General features: G+C 57.4%; 1 long non-coding RNA gene across 1 annotated transcript; it reads right to left on the reverse strand.

Moving 5' to 3' along the window:
* Positions 1 to 809: 809 nt before the first annotated feature.
* On the reverse strand, positions 810 to 16,155 carry LOC111558723. Its single transcript, XR_002739846.2, has 2 exons — positions 15,776 to 16,155; positions 810 to 2,023 (listed from the first exon to the last, which is right to left on the reverse strand). It is a non-coding gene; the product is annotated as an uncharacterized LOC111558723 (long non-coding RNA).
* Between the last annotated feature and the right edge of the window lie 1,044 nt (positions 16,156 to 17,199).

Below are 17,199 nucleotides of genomic sequence, written 5' to 3' on the forward strand. Positions count from 1 at the left end.
TAAATCGGACACCCCAGGCTGCCCCAGCGATGAGATGTCCAAAGCAGGGTTTAAACCAGTGAAAACTCGGGACTCCTGGGGGGGCTCAGTCAGTTGAGCGTCGGACTGTCGATTTCGGCTCAGGTCATGATCTCACGGTTCGTGAGTTTGGGCCCCGCATCGGGCTCTGTGCTGACAGTGTGGAGCCTGCTTGGGACTCTCTCTCTCCCTTTCTCTCTGCCCCTCCCCTGCTCATGCACACCCTCTTGCCCTCTCAACACAAACTGCACTTTTAAAAATTCAATAATAAATAAAATTGGTTTTGTTCTGTGTACCTTTCCAGGTCCACAGCTTGACCCCTCCACCCTGTTGTGGGCTGAGTTGAGAGCCCAGGGTGCAGCTTACGGTAGGTTTGTCCCCTGGAGGGGCTGCTCAGAAATCGGACACACGCCCAGTGAAAACTGAGGACGCTTGCCCTGGGATAGTTGTCTACTGCAGGGCTGGGAGGGGGGGATGTCTTGAATCCTCCTGAGGGGTGGGGAAACCAGACCCCATTCAGGAAAGGGACGTCAGAATAGCCCTGGTGTTAAAATCTCGATCAAGTTTTTGCCATTGCGTTGTTGTGTTGGTGGTTGTGGTTGTTTGCCTGGAGCTCCTTCTGCAAAACACACAGAGCCTAGACTATGCCAGCCTCAGGTGATACACACCTTCCCGTCCTGGCCCGTGTGCAGGGGCGCTGAATCCCCTCTGTCTGTCAAGCGCTCCCGTGCTACCAGCCCAGTCGCCGGGGTTCTGTTACCACGACGGGACAAAGCTCGGCACGGACGCCATGCGGTTTCAAAAATATTTTATTTTCTGGAATAGCCATAATGTCTCAGCTTTGTCTTTATTGGCCCTCTCCACGTGGGGAGGCGGAAGCTATAACAAAACAACACAGAGGCGCCATTCATCACACCTGCGGAAGAGAAGGGTGGTCGCGTTGAGGGAGAGCGTGTCCGCTCGCCGGGGTGCACACGGACGGGACGGGGCGGGTGGCTGTTGCTGGCTGGCACGCGGCCGCGGACATTCATGGAGACCCCCGCGCGAGTTTTCATTGAAACCCAGCGGAGGAAAGACCGCTCAACGTCCTTCGCGGTGGCCGGACTGCACGATGCAACTTCCCCGCCTGACGCCCTGGAGAAAGCGCCTGATGCGTTGTGCCGCGTGTCCGCGTAACTCACGTTAGATGGGCGTCTACGAGTTTGCGGAACCGTCTGATGGCCCGTGCAAAGTCTCTGGTGTGTATCTTAGAGGGTCGCTCGATCCTCCCAGAACATGCCGTCTTCTCCTTGCAGCAGAGGGATGAACACATTCGGGGTAACTTGTCAACAAGGAGGATGGGCGTTCCTCGCGTCTCTCCCTCGGAGCGTTTGCTCTGCGCGCACGAGGAGACCGGGGAGGCCCTGGGTGTGGTTCCTGTGCGTTTTACAGCACGGACTGCCTCTGAGATTCAGTGGGTCAGGCCCCCGTTGCACCTACCTTAACGACGCTATAACTTGAAGCTGATGGTCCTCTGAACTGGCCTAGCCAGGAATGAGCAGGCGAACCCTTCCGACGGGCGCCGGAACCCCTGGGAGTTGGGACTATGCACACGCGAAAGGCTGACGAAACTTCACGACAGACTGGGCCAGGCGGGCGGGCAGGGATGGCTGGATGGGACCACAAGGGTGTATGGAGGTTACGGATGCCAGCATGGCCCCGGGGGAGACACCGCCCACGAGTCCTGGCCGCCTGGTCATGGCTTGGCAACATGAATGACGGGGGGATGGCCGTAATCCTCATGGGCGGTCACCCCACCCTTCACCCCCACAGTGTGGCTGGGATGGGGCATGCTCCTCGGCTGTCTCCAGAAAAGCGCCGAGCGCTGAGCTGCAGGGATGCACCCCGTTACGTTGGAGTCCTGGGCTGCCCGTGGTGGCCCGCGATGGAGATGTTCTCATCACCTCTGGAGAACAGGTGAACAGAGACTGCACGGCCACCAGAACTCTCCGTCCCTCCAGGGGCCCTACATAGGTAGAAAGAGAAGGAAAGAAAACACAAGTGTAAGGGAAAGAAAACGGTGAGTGTAGGGGTGCCTGGGTGGCTCAGTCGGTTAAGCGTCCGACTTCAACTCAGGTCACGATCTCACGGTCCGAGAGTTCGAGCCCTGCGTCGGGCTCTGGGCTGATGGCTCAGAGCCTGGAGCCTGCTTCCGATTCTGTGTCTCCCTCTCTCTCTGCCCCTCCCCCATTCATGCTCTGTCTCTCTCTGTCTCAAAAATAAATAAACATTAAAAAATTAAAAAAAAAAAAGAAACAAAAAAAAAGAAAACGGTGAGTGGACAAAATCCAAGTCTCTTCAATGCTGCTGAGAAGTCGCTTCACCTAAGCATCCGTATCTCGGTTACTAACACGAATCGGAGACACCAGGGCTGCCTAGCAAATGGCTACTTCTAGGACGAGGGTTTGGTGGACACAGAATGTGGCCTGGAGCATCTTGTCATCTCACAAAGTAACGAGACGCTCAAAGCCCAAAACGTGTGGGGGTCAGGCCAAAGGGAAGCCAGACCGAAAGAGATCCCCATGGCCAACGTTGGAACAGCTGGAGCAGGAAGATGAAAGGCCATTGGGTTGTAACCTAAGATACAAAATAAATGTCCCCACGAGTCCATACAGATATAAACACATGACTGAATGTATGAATAAACGAGGGAGAAGAGACAAATGTCCCCATGCAAAGAAATTCCAAATAATTTAGGTAGCGACTCTACCCACAAGAGGATACAAGCTAAATTCCTATTCCTGGGGCGCCTGGGTGGCTCAGTCGGTTAAGCGTCCGACTTCGGCTCAGGTCATGATCTCATGGTTCATGGGTTCGAGCCCTGCGTCCGGCTCTGTGCTGACAGCTCAGACCCTGGAGCCTGCTTGTGATTCTGTGTCTCCCTCTCTCTCTCTCTGCCCCTCCCCTGCTCACAGTCTGTCTCTCTCTCGCTCTCAAAAATAAATAAACCAATACGACTTCAGCCAGGTGACCAAAACCCATACCCATAGTGATAAATTGCACTGATCACAGGTACCTTTGGTGAAATGGTCTGAGAGGAGGACTCATCTGTCTGGGCTTCCTCTCGAAGGACAGACCAAACACCCCGGTCTGTCCATGGCCAAAACGTGAGGCCAGACATGCCTCACGTTTTGGCCACGGACAGGCAAGTTCCCACAGAAGGCGACGAAAGTCAAGAAATATGGTGCCCTGGATGGGACCGTGGGATGGAACAAGGACATTAGGGGAGAACTGATTGACCTCCAAATACAGTCTGAAATTTACCTTGAGGAACAAGGCAGGAGAGGGCTGGACACGTGCCTTCAAAAGGAGAATTTTCCATTCATGCGTTATTCCTATGCTGCGTGGGACTAACCCAAGTGGAATCAAGACCTGACCATCTGGGGTGTCTGAAGCTGGAGGGGACATTCGGTGCAGCATAGTGGCAAATGCAGCTCTCTGGTTTTATCAGGCCACATCCCCCCCCCCCAAAAAAAAAACACAACCATCCATCAAAGAAGCAGGTCCTTCGGTCGCGTGTCGACAAGCCCAGGTTGTATGTGCGTGTCCCCCAGCCAGAAACAGGTTTGGCCAATATGCTACATTTAGAGGATAAGATCCTCTGAGGGCACCTGGCCAGGCAAGCACCTGCCCCCAATCTCACCCCCACCGAGCATCAACCTCCCCCCACAACCTTTGGCAGAAAGCTTTTCCCAGATAGGACGCTCTGAGCATCGGGGGCCACGGCAGACCCAGTGGCCGGGGACGCCCTCAGTCACGTCTCGACCTGACCCGTGAGGGCTTTGCAGAGCACATTATGCCACAGACCGTCCCGTCCTGGCACAGGGACGTGTCTACCTGGAACGCACTCTGGAGGACTGTTCTCTGCCCTTCAGGGCTCAGCCAAGGGTTGGGACCCCTGAGACACCTCCCCGCACTTCCCGACCCGGTCCGACGTGGGTTCCGCCTCCGTGTCTCCATGGCACAGAGACTGAGCGGTATGCCCACCAGATGTTCCCTGGCACCCTGCCCAGCTTCTGTTCCAGCACGGATCAAATTGATAATAGACTCCCAGCCTCAGCCCCGCCTGGATCTCAGACCTCCAGCCTTGGCTCCGCCTGGATCTCAAACTCCCAGCCTTGGCCCTGCCTGGATCTCAGAACCAGGAGCTCGGGAAAGGTGAGTCACCGAATGCTGTAGGCTGAATGGGATTCCCCTCAAAATTCCCGAAACCCCAGGACCTCAGAATGGGACTGTCTCGGGATATGGAGTCTTTAAGGAGGGGATTAAGGTAAATGGGTCCTTTTAAAAAGGGGATAAGAACAGACACGCACAGAGGGACGGCCACGTAAGGACACAGGGAGAAGGTGGCATCTGTAAGCCAAGGAGAGAGGCCTCAGGACAAACCAGCTTCAGCCCTGCCTGGATCTCAGACCCCCAGCCCCAGCCCTTCCTGGACTTTAGACCCCCAGCCTCAGCACTGCCTGGATCTCATACTTCCAGCCTCAGCCCTGTCTGGATCTCAGAATCCCAGACTCAGCCCCACCTGGACCTCAGACCCCCAGCCTCACACCTGCCTGGATCTAGAGTCCCTGCTTCACCCTGCCTGGATCTCAGACCACCAGCCTTGCTCCACCCCCCAGACCTCAGACTCCCAGTCTCAGCCCTGCCTAGACCTTAAAGTCCCAGCCTGGGCCCCACCTGGATATCAGAATCCCAGTGTCAACCCTGCCTGAATGTCAGAGTCCCAGTCTCAGGCCCTCCCAGACCTCAGACTCCCAGCCTCGTCCCTGCCTGGATCTCAGACTCCCAGCCTCAGCCCTGCTTGAATCTCAGACCCTCACCCTCAGCCCTGCCTGCATCTCAGACCCCCAGACTCAGCCCTGCCTGGATCTCCCAGCCTTGGCCCTGCCTGGATCTCAGAACCCCAGGCTCAGCCCTGCCTGGACCTCAGGCTCACAGCCTCAGCCCTGCCTGGATCTCAGACCCCCAGCCTCAGCCCTGCCTGGATCTCAGACTCCCAGCCTTGGCCCTGCCTGGATCTCAGAACCCCAGGCTCAGCCCTGCCTGGACCTCAGACTCCCCACCTCCAGGTCTTGGAACAATAAGTGTTGTTTAAGCCACCTGGTTTGCCCCTGCCACTTGAATTATTGCAGCTCTAACTGACTCCTACAATGAGTGAATCAAACAGCACAAAAGTCAAAACTGTGGCCCCACTATCCAATATGAGAGACACTAGCCTTGTGACTCTTGGTGTTTAAATCCAGGAAAAATCAATGCAGTGCAAAACCCAGGCCCATGAGTTGGCCGAGTGGTCAACTGAATCCACCGGTTTAAGGGTCCCACTCTTGATACCTACTCAGGTCATGATCTCACGGGTTCTGAGTTAAAACGCTGCATTGGACTCTGTGCTGATGGAGTGAAGCCTTCTAGGGGCTCTCTCTCTCTCTGTGCCCCTCCCCCACGTGTGCTCTATCTCTCTCTCGAAGTAAATAAAGTAGAAAGAAAGAAAGAAAGAAAGAAAGAAAGAAAGAAAGAAAGACAAAGAAATAAGAAAGAAGAGAAAGGAAGGAGAAAGAGAAAGAAAGAAGAAAGAAAAGAAGAGAAGAGAAAGGGAAAGGAAAGGAAAGGAAAGGAAAAAGGGAAGGGAAGGGAAGGGAAGGGAAGAGAAGAGAAGAGAAGAGAAGAGAAGAGAAGAGAAGAGAAGAGGAGAAAAGAAGAAAAAAGAAAAAAGAAAAGAAAAATCCCAGGCCTTCAGTGAACGTGGCCACATCCAAGGGCTCTGTAGCCGCAGGTAGCTGGTGGCTCCTGTCTTGGACAGACCAGGTCTACACTTTTCCCCCTGCTCACCCATCCCGTTGGGCATTGGATTCCTCCTTTCTGTCTCTGAAGACAGAGTGCTCATGTTCCCTGCCCTTGTGAACAAAGGTGCCGCCATCTTGGATGGTGCCGCCATCTTGAAATGATGTTTGTTTTCTTCTTGCGGGGGTTACATAAGTGGGTACACACAGTTCTCCACAGGTGGGAGGAAGATCCCACCCGTGAAGTCCCATCCACGTGCAGGCCACTACTCACAGCTCACAGGCCACCACTCGGGCTCTGGGAGGGCGGGACGAACACAAAGGTATTTCTTGCAAAGCCCAAGGAATCCCAAGGAGACAGACGCCAGGGCTGGTCAGCACGTCACTGCTAGAAACTTCATTTCTAGCTTCTGTTTTTATTCATACCATTTTGTTCTGAGGACTTCTATCTAATTAATCCTGTAACAATGATGTTTCCGGCAAAGTAGCAGATTCTGAATTGTTCTGTGTCATAAGAGTCAACCTTTGACCAGAAAAAGTTCTAGGGAACTAGATAGTCACTAGATAGCTACTTTGCCGGAAACATCATTGTTACGGGATTAATTAGATAGAAGTCCTCAGAACAAAATGGTATGAATAATCAGTGTGACAATGAGGGAGGGGAGCAGCAGGCCCGAGAGAGAGAGAGAGAGAGAGAGAGAGAGAGAGAGGCAGAGAGATACACAGACAGAGACAGAGAGAGGGCATTTCATGCCGGGGCTCATGGGCCATTGATTAGCTGTGTTGCTACGGGCAGGTTGCAAAACTTCTCTGGGTATCTCCTTCCCCAAGAGAAAGCGGGGCTCTGGGTATCACAAAGACGCGGTTGGGTGAAAAATGGCGGCCACAGATAGGAGGTCCTAATTCCTAGAACGTGTAGATGTTGCCTCATGTGGCAGATGGGACGCTGCAGGTGTAGTGACGAATTTGAGTCGGGGAGGTGATCCTGGGTCATCCAGACGGTCCCAACGTCTCCGCCAGACTCCCTATCAGAGGGAGGCAGGAGTCTCCAAGGAAGGAGAGACGTGTGGTCATGGAGGCAGAGCTCAGACTGACGTGGCCAGCAGCCAAGTAACTCAGTCACCTTCAGAGGCTGGGAGAGGCCAGGAGGGACCGTCTCTTAGAACTTCCATCAGGAACCAGCACGGCTCACATCTTGGTGTTATTCCCACAAGACTGCCTTTGCAACTCTGCTCTCCAGAAGTGCAAGAGAATAAAATCCTGGAGTTTTAGGATGCTACGCCGGTCGTGACAGGTCACAGCCGCCACAGGAAGCGAATGCACGCGCCGTGACGTGAGACCCCACCCGGTCACTGCTGCCGGTTCGTGGTGGACAAAGCGAATGACCAAATCTGGTTCGTGCCCCTGTTTGCTAAGTCAGCTGCGTGCTGGCTGCTTTGTCTCAACACCAGAGATGCAGAATCGCAGCGACCCTTCAAACTGGGGCGAGACCGTCCTCTGAGAACATCCGCGTTGCATATGGGCAGGGGGTCCCCCTCCGTGCCCGTGTGGATTCCAGCGTGGAAGTCCCGGACCACAGCAATAACATGGCGTGACTTCCCATTGCCCCACACCGTAGAGCAGGTGGCCCCGCCTCCTAATTTCTGGTTCTACCGTTTCCTCCAAACGGGTAGCGATTCACTGATCGACTGACGTATTTATTTGATAAAATATCCCAATGCCTTTGTGCATAGGGACCCACAGTTGTCGGATCGCTACCCAGCACAACTGGATTACGTGTCAATTTCGTCTCGTCTTTGTCCCAATGCTGGGTCCGCCCACCCCCACACCTAGGTGAAAACCATCCGTATTCTTGCAGAGAATGAAGCTTCGGTCAACAACCGTCTTACTCTGGGAGCCTGCTAAGTCGCCAGCCCAAAATATAACCCGGGAAATGTCCAGTGGGATCCACAGAAGCCATCATTCTGGGATCCAAGTAATGACTAAACAGGGCATCCCAGATGATTTCTAGGTTAGTATCTGGACCTCCCTCGATTTCTTTCTTTTTTTTTTTTTTTTTCTTGCTTTGTTCCGGAACAGACACACGGTTCGCTAGAAAATAGCTTGAGTGAAGTTCTCTCCACTGGGGATGTCGCCAGGAGTGGGAAAATGTAGGCCCCGAAACAGGTCACCCGGCTCCAAGAGAAATCAGCCTCTCTTTATAGCACACCGGACTAAATAAAACCCTCAGTGCTGAAGATACGGCCTAGGGGACTTTTTTTCTTCCAGGAGAAGAATGGTTATTTCCTAAATATAAGTCCTTTGGTATAAGACGGCCCCTCCTCATGGCTCTGCACCCTAGAAACACAGAGAAATATCAAGCAAAAGAACCCCCGCTCCCCCCCGCCCAGACAGAGGAAACCCTGGTAATTTCTCTTTTCCACAAGGAGGGTTTAGCTTCCCTGGAGTATTAGGATCCGGGGTCCTGGCCAACCGACCTTCAGGAAAATCACAAAATCGAAAGACAATAAATAGAACACAAGGAAAGTGTCTAACAACAGCCAATTCCGCAATAAAGCCCTAAGAGTTTACAGGAACACAGGGGCGCCGGGTGGCTCAGTCAGTTGAGCGTCCGACTTGGGCTCAGCTCGTGATCTTGCGGTCCGTGAGTTCGAGCCCCGCATCGGGCTCTGGGCTGACGGCTCAGAGCCCAGAGCCTGCTTCGGATTCTGTGTCTCCCTCTCTCTCTGCCCCTCCCCAACTCGTGCTCTGTCTCTCTCTGTCTCAAAAATAAATAAACATTAAAAATTTTTTTTTTAAAAGTTTACAGGAACACAGCGTTAGCATCACAACACCCGAGAATCTTGTCACTGTCATATCGAGAAGGGGAAGACCGATGCCAGCAAGGAATAGCACAGATCGCCAAGCACTCAGTGCGTGAGAGACGCACAAACACTACGGTGAATGTGGCCGCGAGCCCGGGTACGCTTGTCTGTGGGGTCGCACATCCTTTGCTTTTCAGCTTGAACCTGTGAAGGGAGAAGGCAGGTGGTCCGGAATCCGCAAAAGTTGCGGCAACAGGCGCGATGTGTCTGTGTGGGGTCTGCTCCGGTCAGCTGGGGGGCAGCCGTCGGGGTTCAGGCACTGTTCTCGAAGATGAACCACAGACAACAAATACAGACCCTTCGCCGTGCTCACCAGCACGTCCCTGACTTCTTGGAGGCAAAGTTGTGCGTTTGTGATAACCCTTCTCCCCACGAGAAGTCTACACCACGCACCGTGTTGGAGGCATCTGCTTTGGGAAGGATCCCTTCCCTCTCTTTCTCTCCCCTGCCTTCCCTTCCCTTCCCTTCCCTTCCCTTCCCTTCCCTTCCCTCCCCTTCTCTCCCTTCCTCTTCTGTTCCCTCCCCTCCCATTCCCTTACCTCCCCCTCTCTCCCCTCTTCCTCCCCTTCCCTTCCCTTCCCATCACTTCCCTTTCCTTCCCTTCCCTCCCCTTCTTTCCCCTTCCCTTCCCTTCCCTTCCCTTCTCTTCCATTCCCTCCCCTTGTCTCCCCTCCCCTCCCCCTTCTCTCCCCTCCCCTCCCCCTTCTCTCCCCTCCCCTCCCCCTTCTCTCCCCTCCCCTCCCCCTTCTCTCCCCTCCCCTCCCCTTCTCTTCCCTCCCCTTGTCTCCCCTCCCCTCCCCCTTCTCTCCCCTCCCCTCCCTCTTCTCTCCCCTTCTCTCCCCTTCTCTCCCCTCCCCTTCCCTCCCTTCTCTCCCCTCCCCTCCCTTCTCTCCCCTCCCCTTCCCTTCCCTTCCTTCCCCTCCCCTCCCTCCCCTCCCCTCCCCTTCCCTTCCCATCACTTCCTTCCCCTTCCCTTCCCTTCTCTTCCATTCCCTCCCCTTCTCTCCCCTCCCCTCCCCCTTCTCTCCCCTCCCCTTCCCTTCCTTCCCCTCCCCTCCCTTCCCTCCCCTCCCCTTCCCTTCCCATCCCATCTCATCTTCGGCCATCTTATTCACTCGACCCACTTGCTTTTTCTTCTTGTTGTGTCGCCTTCAGGTTTTTTGTTGACAGCCGGTGACGTCTCCCTTCCCCCAGACACCATCCCCGTGAGACTCGCTCTATGGGTGTCAACACGTTAAAGGATGAGATCCCGGGGGACAAACCATGCATCTGTCACGGTGCTCGTATTCACGGGTCCCAAACACGGCGATAATGTAGCGGGTGAGGGAGAGCGACGTGCCAGCCTGCCGTGCGTGGACCGTGATGCCTCAGTAGACGCCAAGGGTGGGTTTCGCGTGGACCGATGGCGTCCGTCCACTGCGTCTGACGGCCCTCCGCGACCATCAGCGGCGACGGTCTACCTACGGCCTCCGTGACTGTTGTGGGAGTGGACAGACCTCCGCGGGTGCATGTGCTGGCGTCACGGGCCCCACTCGGGCGAGCGCAGACGGGACAGGTGCCTGAGTCTGGCCAGTGAATCGCAAACGGCCGCCGCAGTCGCCCCCTCAGCCTGGTGTCCACGCCCCTGGTCTCAGGCTGGTCACACCCCTAGGGCACAGCTCCTTACTATCCGGTGGGACCGGTGGTTCGGCCACACGGAGGAAATCCTACCAGCGCATCCCAGGGGCTGTATGAGAATCACGCAAAGCCATGTTAAGCACACAGCAGGTGCTCCGTCAGTGCACGGTCCTGGCTGCCAGGCCCTAAACGTCCAGCTTGCAAGGGCCGCGTGAATGGAGAAACGGGGAGACTTGGAAAACAAGAGACGGCACGCACCAATGTGGTTGACCTTTCCCTCCGGGGCCGCCCGCGGATTCAAAGCACGGCTTCCCCGTCCTTTTTGCAACCCTTCTGGAAGGGCCTCCAAGCACTGTCCAGCCCTTCTGTGACGCTCACACTATTTTGAGCTCAAAAGCCGCATTGATTACATTGGCTTCCCAAGCCCTTCCCCTCCCCGACTTGGCCGCGAAGGAAGCTTAGGTCTTTCCAGAGCTCCTGGCCTCCGCCTGGAAGGCACCGTGGGCGCGTGGGGACTCCCAGCCGGGCTGGCTAGCCTTGAAAGACACCCCTGCTGGGCCCAGAAAGGGGAGCTGTACGCCTGCCAGAGAGCCAGGCGTGGGCGAGTGCCCGCGGGGGACAGATGGCCAACGGTCCCTAAGAGGCGTGCACAGAGGGTCAGCCCCGCCGCCCCCCATGACAAGAATGGGACCTTGTGCCCCCCGGGTGCTGGCCGGCTCTGGGGGCCACGGGCTCTGCGCAGACAGCCCACCCGCCTTCGCCGCCCCACGGCCCCCTGCAGGCCGGGATCCACGGCACATTGAGACCCACCCCAAGCCTGCAGCTTTGGCCAGCGACACTCGGACCGGCTCTGGTCCTGGGCCAGCACCTGCGAGCTCCACACGACCTTTCTGCCCGCCTGCGGTTTCTAGAGGCATCTGCAATGCAGCCCGCTTTCGAGAGGCACGTCTGAGGCGTGGGGCTCGCCCCGCCGAGAAACAACAGGATGTCGCCGCGGCCGACAGGTCTCGGGAGCAAGTGCCCGGCAGGCAGTGTGTGTCTTTTTTCTCTTTCTTTAACCGGAAAGTGGGTTCGGAAGGCATTCTGTCCCTCCCTACCCACCCCTGCCCCACCCACGTCGCTCACTTCTCTTTAACGTTACAATGTTCGCTCGTGCCAAAGCGTGCCGTGTATCAGGCAGGTGCCGTGGACACACAGGGTCGAGTGCATCGGGCATTAGGACCTGTCCCCGACCCCCTGCGTCCTTCCTCAGCAAAGCCAAGTGCCCCACAGGCAAGGACCCCCCACCCACACCCCCGGCCACCTGTGGGGCCGTCTGTTCCTCTCCTGTGTAATTAGAACCTTCAGGGAGTTCACTCTACTGGGATGCAGAGCCAGTCTCTTTGCAGAGGCTCTGGGCCCTGGGAGTTCTGCTTCCCTATTGGATGTTTCCAAGCAGACCGAATTCACTTATTTCTACTAATTATTCTCAGAAAAAAAAGCTGGGGATCACAGGAGCCCCTCTTTGCCCCATTCGGAGACCCCCCCAGTTTGGGGAGGAGGCAGGGGAGATATGAAGGGGCTGCTGGGAACAGTTGTCCACCGATACAGCATGCGACGTCCAATCCACTCAGCATTGGACACATATTCTCAGTTTCCAGGACAGAGAGTACGTTGTATGAACACGTAGGGTATGGACTAGGTAAGGATAAAGTACGCAATATACAGAATGCACAAACAATGTTACAACATTCTTCCCAAATCAGCAATTTCCATGCACCAGGAGCACGACCGACAGCTTCCAAGATAGGGGCACACTCTGGAATTCGGTCTTTCAATTTGCAGGCTGCTTATCCACATTCATGAACAAACAGAACCACAGGTGGGTTGTGTTGTGGTGGTGCTTTCCACCAAAACAAGTGTGTGCACTACCGAGAAATATATCGTAAGTAGACGGGGCGCCTGGGTGGCTCGGTCGGTTGAGCGTCCGACTTCGGCTCAGCTCACGATCTCACGGTTTGTGAGTTCAAGCCCCGCGTCGGGCTCCGTGCTGACGGCTCCGAGCCTGGAGCCTACTTTGGATTCTGTGTCTCCCTCTCTCTCTGCCCCTTCCCTGCTCACACTCTGTCACGCTCTGTCTCTCAAAATTGAACAAACGTTTAAAAAATTTAAAGAAATATATCATAAGTAGATGTTTGGCAATGCATAAAAAAAAAACTTAAAAGATCAGTGACATGCCTCAACCCCAAGGAGCAGCTGGAAATACATATACAACTTAAAACTTCGGGGAATAGAAAAGCGATCCCTCTGAGATTTTATTTACACACACACACCACACACACACAAACACACACACACCACACGTGCGTGCGTGCAAGTCAACAGCTTGGAGACAATTGCTGATCAATTTTTCCTGCCATCTTGGGGAAGTTAATGTCACCTTTCTCTCATGGTCTCCCGTTTCCACTCTGCATAATTGGGAGAATAATTATATCCACGTTGCTGTCACGAGGGCGAAATGCAGTATAAATAATAATCATGTTAGCCTCCCGTGTTGTTCTTACTACCCCACTGTAATTGTTATTTATGAGGAATTGTTATTTCTTTCACAGTGCTACAATCTGCTCCGTGTGGTTGCCCGTAGAGAATTAAGAAGGTGACACACAGGAAAGATGTTTCTGTGTAGACACACTATTGCCAGCTTTTTGGACATCGTCCTTCTACCTCGGTATGTGGTTCATCTCCCTGGACCCAAGAGTGATTTCTGAGTGACGGTCGTGGTTGGATAAGGCTGAACTTTCCCTATTGTTTAGGTCTCAGATACCCGAATGGTCGCCACACTGTAGAGTGTCATGCGGCTAGCCGATGGATCTAAACATCCCCTGATGGACACGACAGGGATCCGGGCATTCCCTTGACAGGAGCAGACGAAGGTCTCACGGGTCAAAGAAATGTGCCCCATTTCCAACCACAAGCTCCCAGTGTGAATGTGTCATTCACCAGCTATGACCCTACCCTTTCCTAGCTGTGTGACCTTGAGTTTGTGTACCTGACGTGGGGACGTTTGCAATGATGCCCCGACCTCTTCCCGGGACAGTGAGACAGATCCAGAAGAACGCCACTGGGGAAGCTCTTTTGCGGATCACCCAGGGCTATGGGAATGTGACTTATTGTGATCCACTTTGCCCACGGGGTTCTGGTTCTAACTTGGGCTACTTGGGGTCTGTCTGTTGTGGGGGTTACTGCTCCAGACCCACAGCATCCATCATCTGTTGACTTACACGTGCTGTGCAAGTTCGATTCTGGAACCCTGTGTTTGGTTCTCATGTTGCAATGAACCTGCCAGCCCATGTGCTCGTGACGGTTAAGCAGGGACCTTTAACTGAATCGTTCCCACAACCCATATGCGTGCGGCTCGCCTCTAATTGATGGGGAAGCATTCTCTGGGAAATCGAATAAACATTGCTCTATTGCAGCTGAAATTGCGTGTGAGAAAAAGTAATCCAGGGAGGGAGAGAGTGTGCCGAGCAAAGAAGTCGCCGGAGTTAAACAGACTGTGAACTGCGGGGCGTGGGGTTCAAATAATGAGTGGTGTGGACCGACCCCCGGCCCCATGGAAAAATCCCGGATGGCGTCCGTTATATAATTGCTCACTGTTTTAATTGCAACTGTGTTCTCGTGTCCCTCGCAGACATGCTCCAGTGGTGACCATGCGCCCCCCCCCCTCCCCACCACAACATCCCCCTCCCCGGAGGCTCCCTGGAGAAGCACACAGCTCGTGTGGGTGTCATCCTCCTCCCGACTGACTAGCCCACAGCGTGTGTGTGTTTGGTATAATTTTGGATCCCGATTCACGTGCCGTGTGTGGGATGCAGACGTGTGAGGCTTGGTGGCCTTTCCTCCTGGGGAGGGGGGCGGGGGGGGGTCATCCGGGGACCCCCCGTCCTGGAATGTGGTCATCCTGCTGATTTCACCCGCTCCTGCCTAGGGCGCGGTGGTGCTTCAGCAATTTGTTGGCAATGTCTGCCCACTGCGTTACCAAGGGGGTTGGCCGGCGTGTGTTTGTGTGCGGGCTGTGTCCCACCGGGGACACATGGGGCTCAGCGCAGGGCCTTGCACACTGGCACACAGCATCTCACAAGACTGTCTAGGTGCCCAGCTCCCCGGCATCGCTTCCGGATGCGTTTGCACCGCTAACAGGGTGTAAGGCAGGCTCTGCAAACCTTTCTTCATTGTCTCCAACAAGGTTCCTTATCTTGAAAACGGGCCTCCTATACTCTCTCTCCCCCCCCCCCCCCACACACACACTCCTCCTCCCCTACCTCTCCCCCCTCTTCCTCCTGCATTGGATGCTGGAAACATGCCAGTCTGGGTGTTGCAAGATCACTCCCAGCCTCAATGCCAGTTTTAACTACAGGAGAGAAAAAAAAAAAAAAACACACACTCCGGGCAACCCTAATCCTCCCCCAACCGCCCCAGAACACAGCGCATCAGACAGTCTGGCCCCCCTCGGGCTTCCAGAGGTTCCTGGGGACAAGGAGTCTGCGTTTTCCGATGCCTTAACCCTGAACTGTCTGGACGGGGTTGACTAGCACAGGAACAGACGGGAATGCGTTTCCACAAAGCAGGGGTTGGGCAAGCCCTGGGGTGGGAGGGGGCGCGCGGCTCCGCGAGGCCAGCGGGACCCACCTCCCCCTGCCTGCCCTGATTCCCAAGCACACATCCCAGTGCCCGCAGACGCATAAATTGGCAGCCTGTTTAATCTGGGTGTTTTTCCTCACACGTTCTTTTTGCGGACCAGCGTTCAAAGGGAGGCATTTTTTTTTTTTTTCCGCTCTCTCTCGCTAACAAGCTATTTATTTAAGTCACAAAGTTGCTCAGCGGCACGCCTGCTGGAGGGCTGAGCGCCATGTCCGTCCCATCCGTTGCTGTCCTGTGGGGCAGGGGCGCGGGGACTTGAAGGCAAGCCCCCTTCCTGCGCTTTGGAAGCCCCGGGAAGGCTGGGGAGCCGGCGGCGGAGGGGGGGCGGGGTGCAGGCAGGGCGAACAGGGCGCACCAACCTTGCGACCTGCTTTCAGTTGTTTGCTGTCGCTCGTCGGAGGGGTTCCTCGGCGGCCCGTGAGGACGGGCCCCCCCGCAAGGCGCTCGGCGCTGCGCTCAGCCGCGTGGGGCTGCCCGGGGTCGGGGGGTCGGGGGGCGGGGGTGCTGCGCCCTGCGAGTAGGGCCGGGAACGGGGCACCGCGCGGCGCTCCCCGGGCCCCCCGCCAGCTCGCTCCCACGCGGCGCAGGTGCGTCCCCCCAAGGCTGGAGCGCCCCGCGCCCTCGGACCCCGGGCGCGGGCGGGACCTGCGGGCGCCCCGCGGGGAGTCTGGGCGCAGCGCCCACCTCGGGGTGGGGGTGGGGCACCGTCCCGCGCCCCGCGCCCCGCGCCCCGCGCCCCGGGAAGTTGAGGCTCCGCGCCCGCCCGCGCGCACTCACCGGCTCTCCGCGCTCCGTCCCTGAAGGTCACGGCCCGGCGGCGGGCGCGCGGCCCCCATGCCCGGGGCGGGGCGCCCAGGGCGCCGCGGGGCTCAGATGCCGTGGTCGCAGTCCACATCGCGGCAGATGTACCAGAGTATCACGTACAGGATGAGCAGGATTGCGAAGATGAACAGGGCCACCAGGATCGCCTTGGTCACCGGCGAGATAAGCGACTGCATGGCCCCGGCGGGGCGCGCGGGCGGGCGGGGGGCGCGCGGGGGCGCGGGGCGCGGCGCTCACGACCCCCGAGCGCGCCCGGAGCCCCGCGCCGGCCCCGCGCCGCATCCGCAGTGCTCCGTGCCGGGGGACGGGCGCCCGCGCTCGGCCGCGCTGCTGGCTCACCGGGCCCGGCGGCCGCGGGGCTGGGCGGGCGGCGCGGGGGGCGCGGGCGGCGGGCGGGCGGGGGCGGCGGCCATGGGCGAGGACGCGGGCGCGGGCGGGGAGGCGGCAGGCGGCGCGCCCGCCAAGTCCCCGCGAACTTGGGCGGCGGCGGCGGCGAGGCGGCGGGCGCGCGGTGACAGGTGTAAGCCCGGCCCCGCGGGGCGCAGCGCGCGGCCGAACGCGGGCGGCGGGGGGCGCGGGGGCGAGCGCGGGGCGGGGACCGGGAGGGGGAGGAGGGAGGCGAGGCTGCGGCGCGGGGCTCCTGCGCGCGACCCCTGCGCCCCCCGCGCTGGCCTGGGGGGCCCCGGCGCCATGGCGCGCTTTGCTGGCTCCCGCGTCCCTCTCCCCGCGCCGCCCCTGCTCGTGGGCGGGGGTCCCCCGCCTTCGTCTTTCCGGAGCCCCCTCCCCGCGCGCCGCGGCTGGCGCGCTGCGCTGTCATTACAGAGGAAGGGCCGGGTTGGGGAGGGGGGTTGTGGGTGGGCCGGCGCACCCCTCTTTTCTTCTCTTTCCTGGGGAGGGGGCTGCGCTGTTGCGTCCAAGTGCCTGGTGACGCCGGGCAGGAGGGGGTGCGAGGGTCTCGGGGCCCAGGAGCAGGCGGACTGCAGACCCAGACAGACGCAGGGCTTACATAAGGGGAAGGGGGCTCCCTGTTGTAGCGTAAACAGACGAGGAGCCCAGCAGGTGCACCTCCTGGCGCAGGGGTCCCTCCCGGGTCCTGCGGCTTCCCAGCGAGCCCCCTCCCCCCACCGTAAACAGGTGTCCCCCACCTTGCATCCTGGGTCGTGGGGACTTGGGGAGGGACCTTGCCCCCGCCTGTCTCTCTCGCGCGCTCTGTCTCTGTCTCTCTCTCTCTCTCTCTCTCTCTCACACACACACACACACACACACACACACACACACATGTGTCCTGCCGCCTGGGCTCCATTTATGACTGATGCCTGGTGGGCACTTGCCCAGGACAGTCAGTAAACAGAGGAGACTCTGGGAGCCCCCCAAAGGCT

The sequence above is a fragment of the Felis catus genome, chromosome X (genome assembly GCF_018350175.1).
Source record: "Felis catus isolate Fca126 chromosome X, F.catus_Fca126_mat1.0, whole genome shotgun sequence".
Classification (NCBI taxonomy): Eukaryota; Metazoa; Chordata; class Mammalia; order Carnivora; family Felidae; genus Felis; species Felis catus.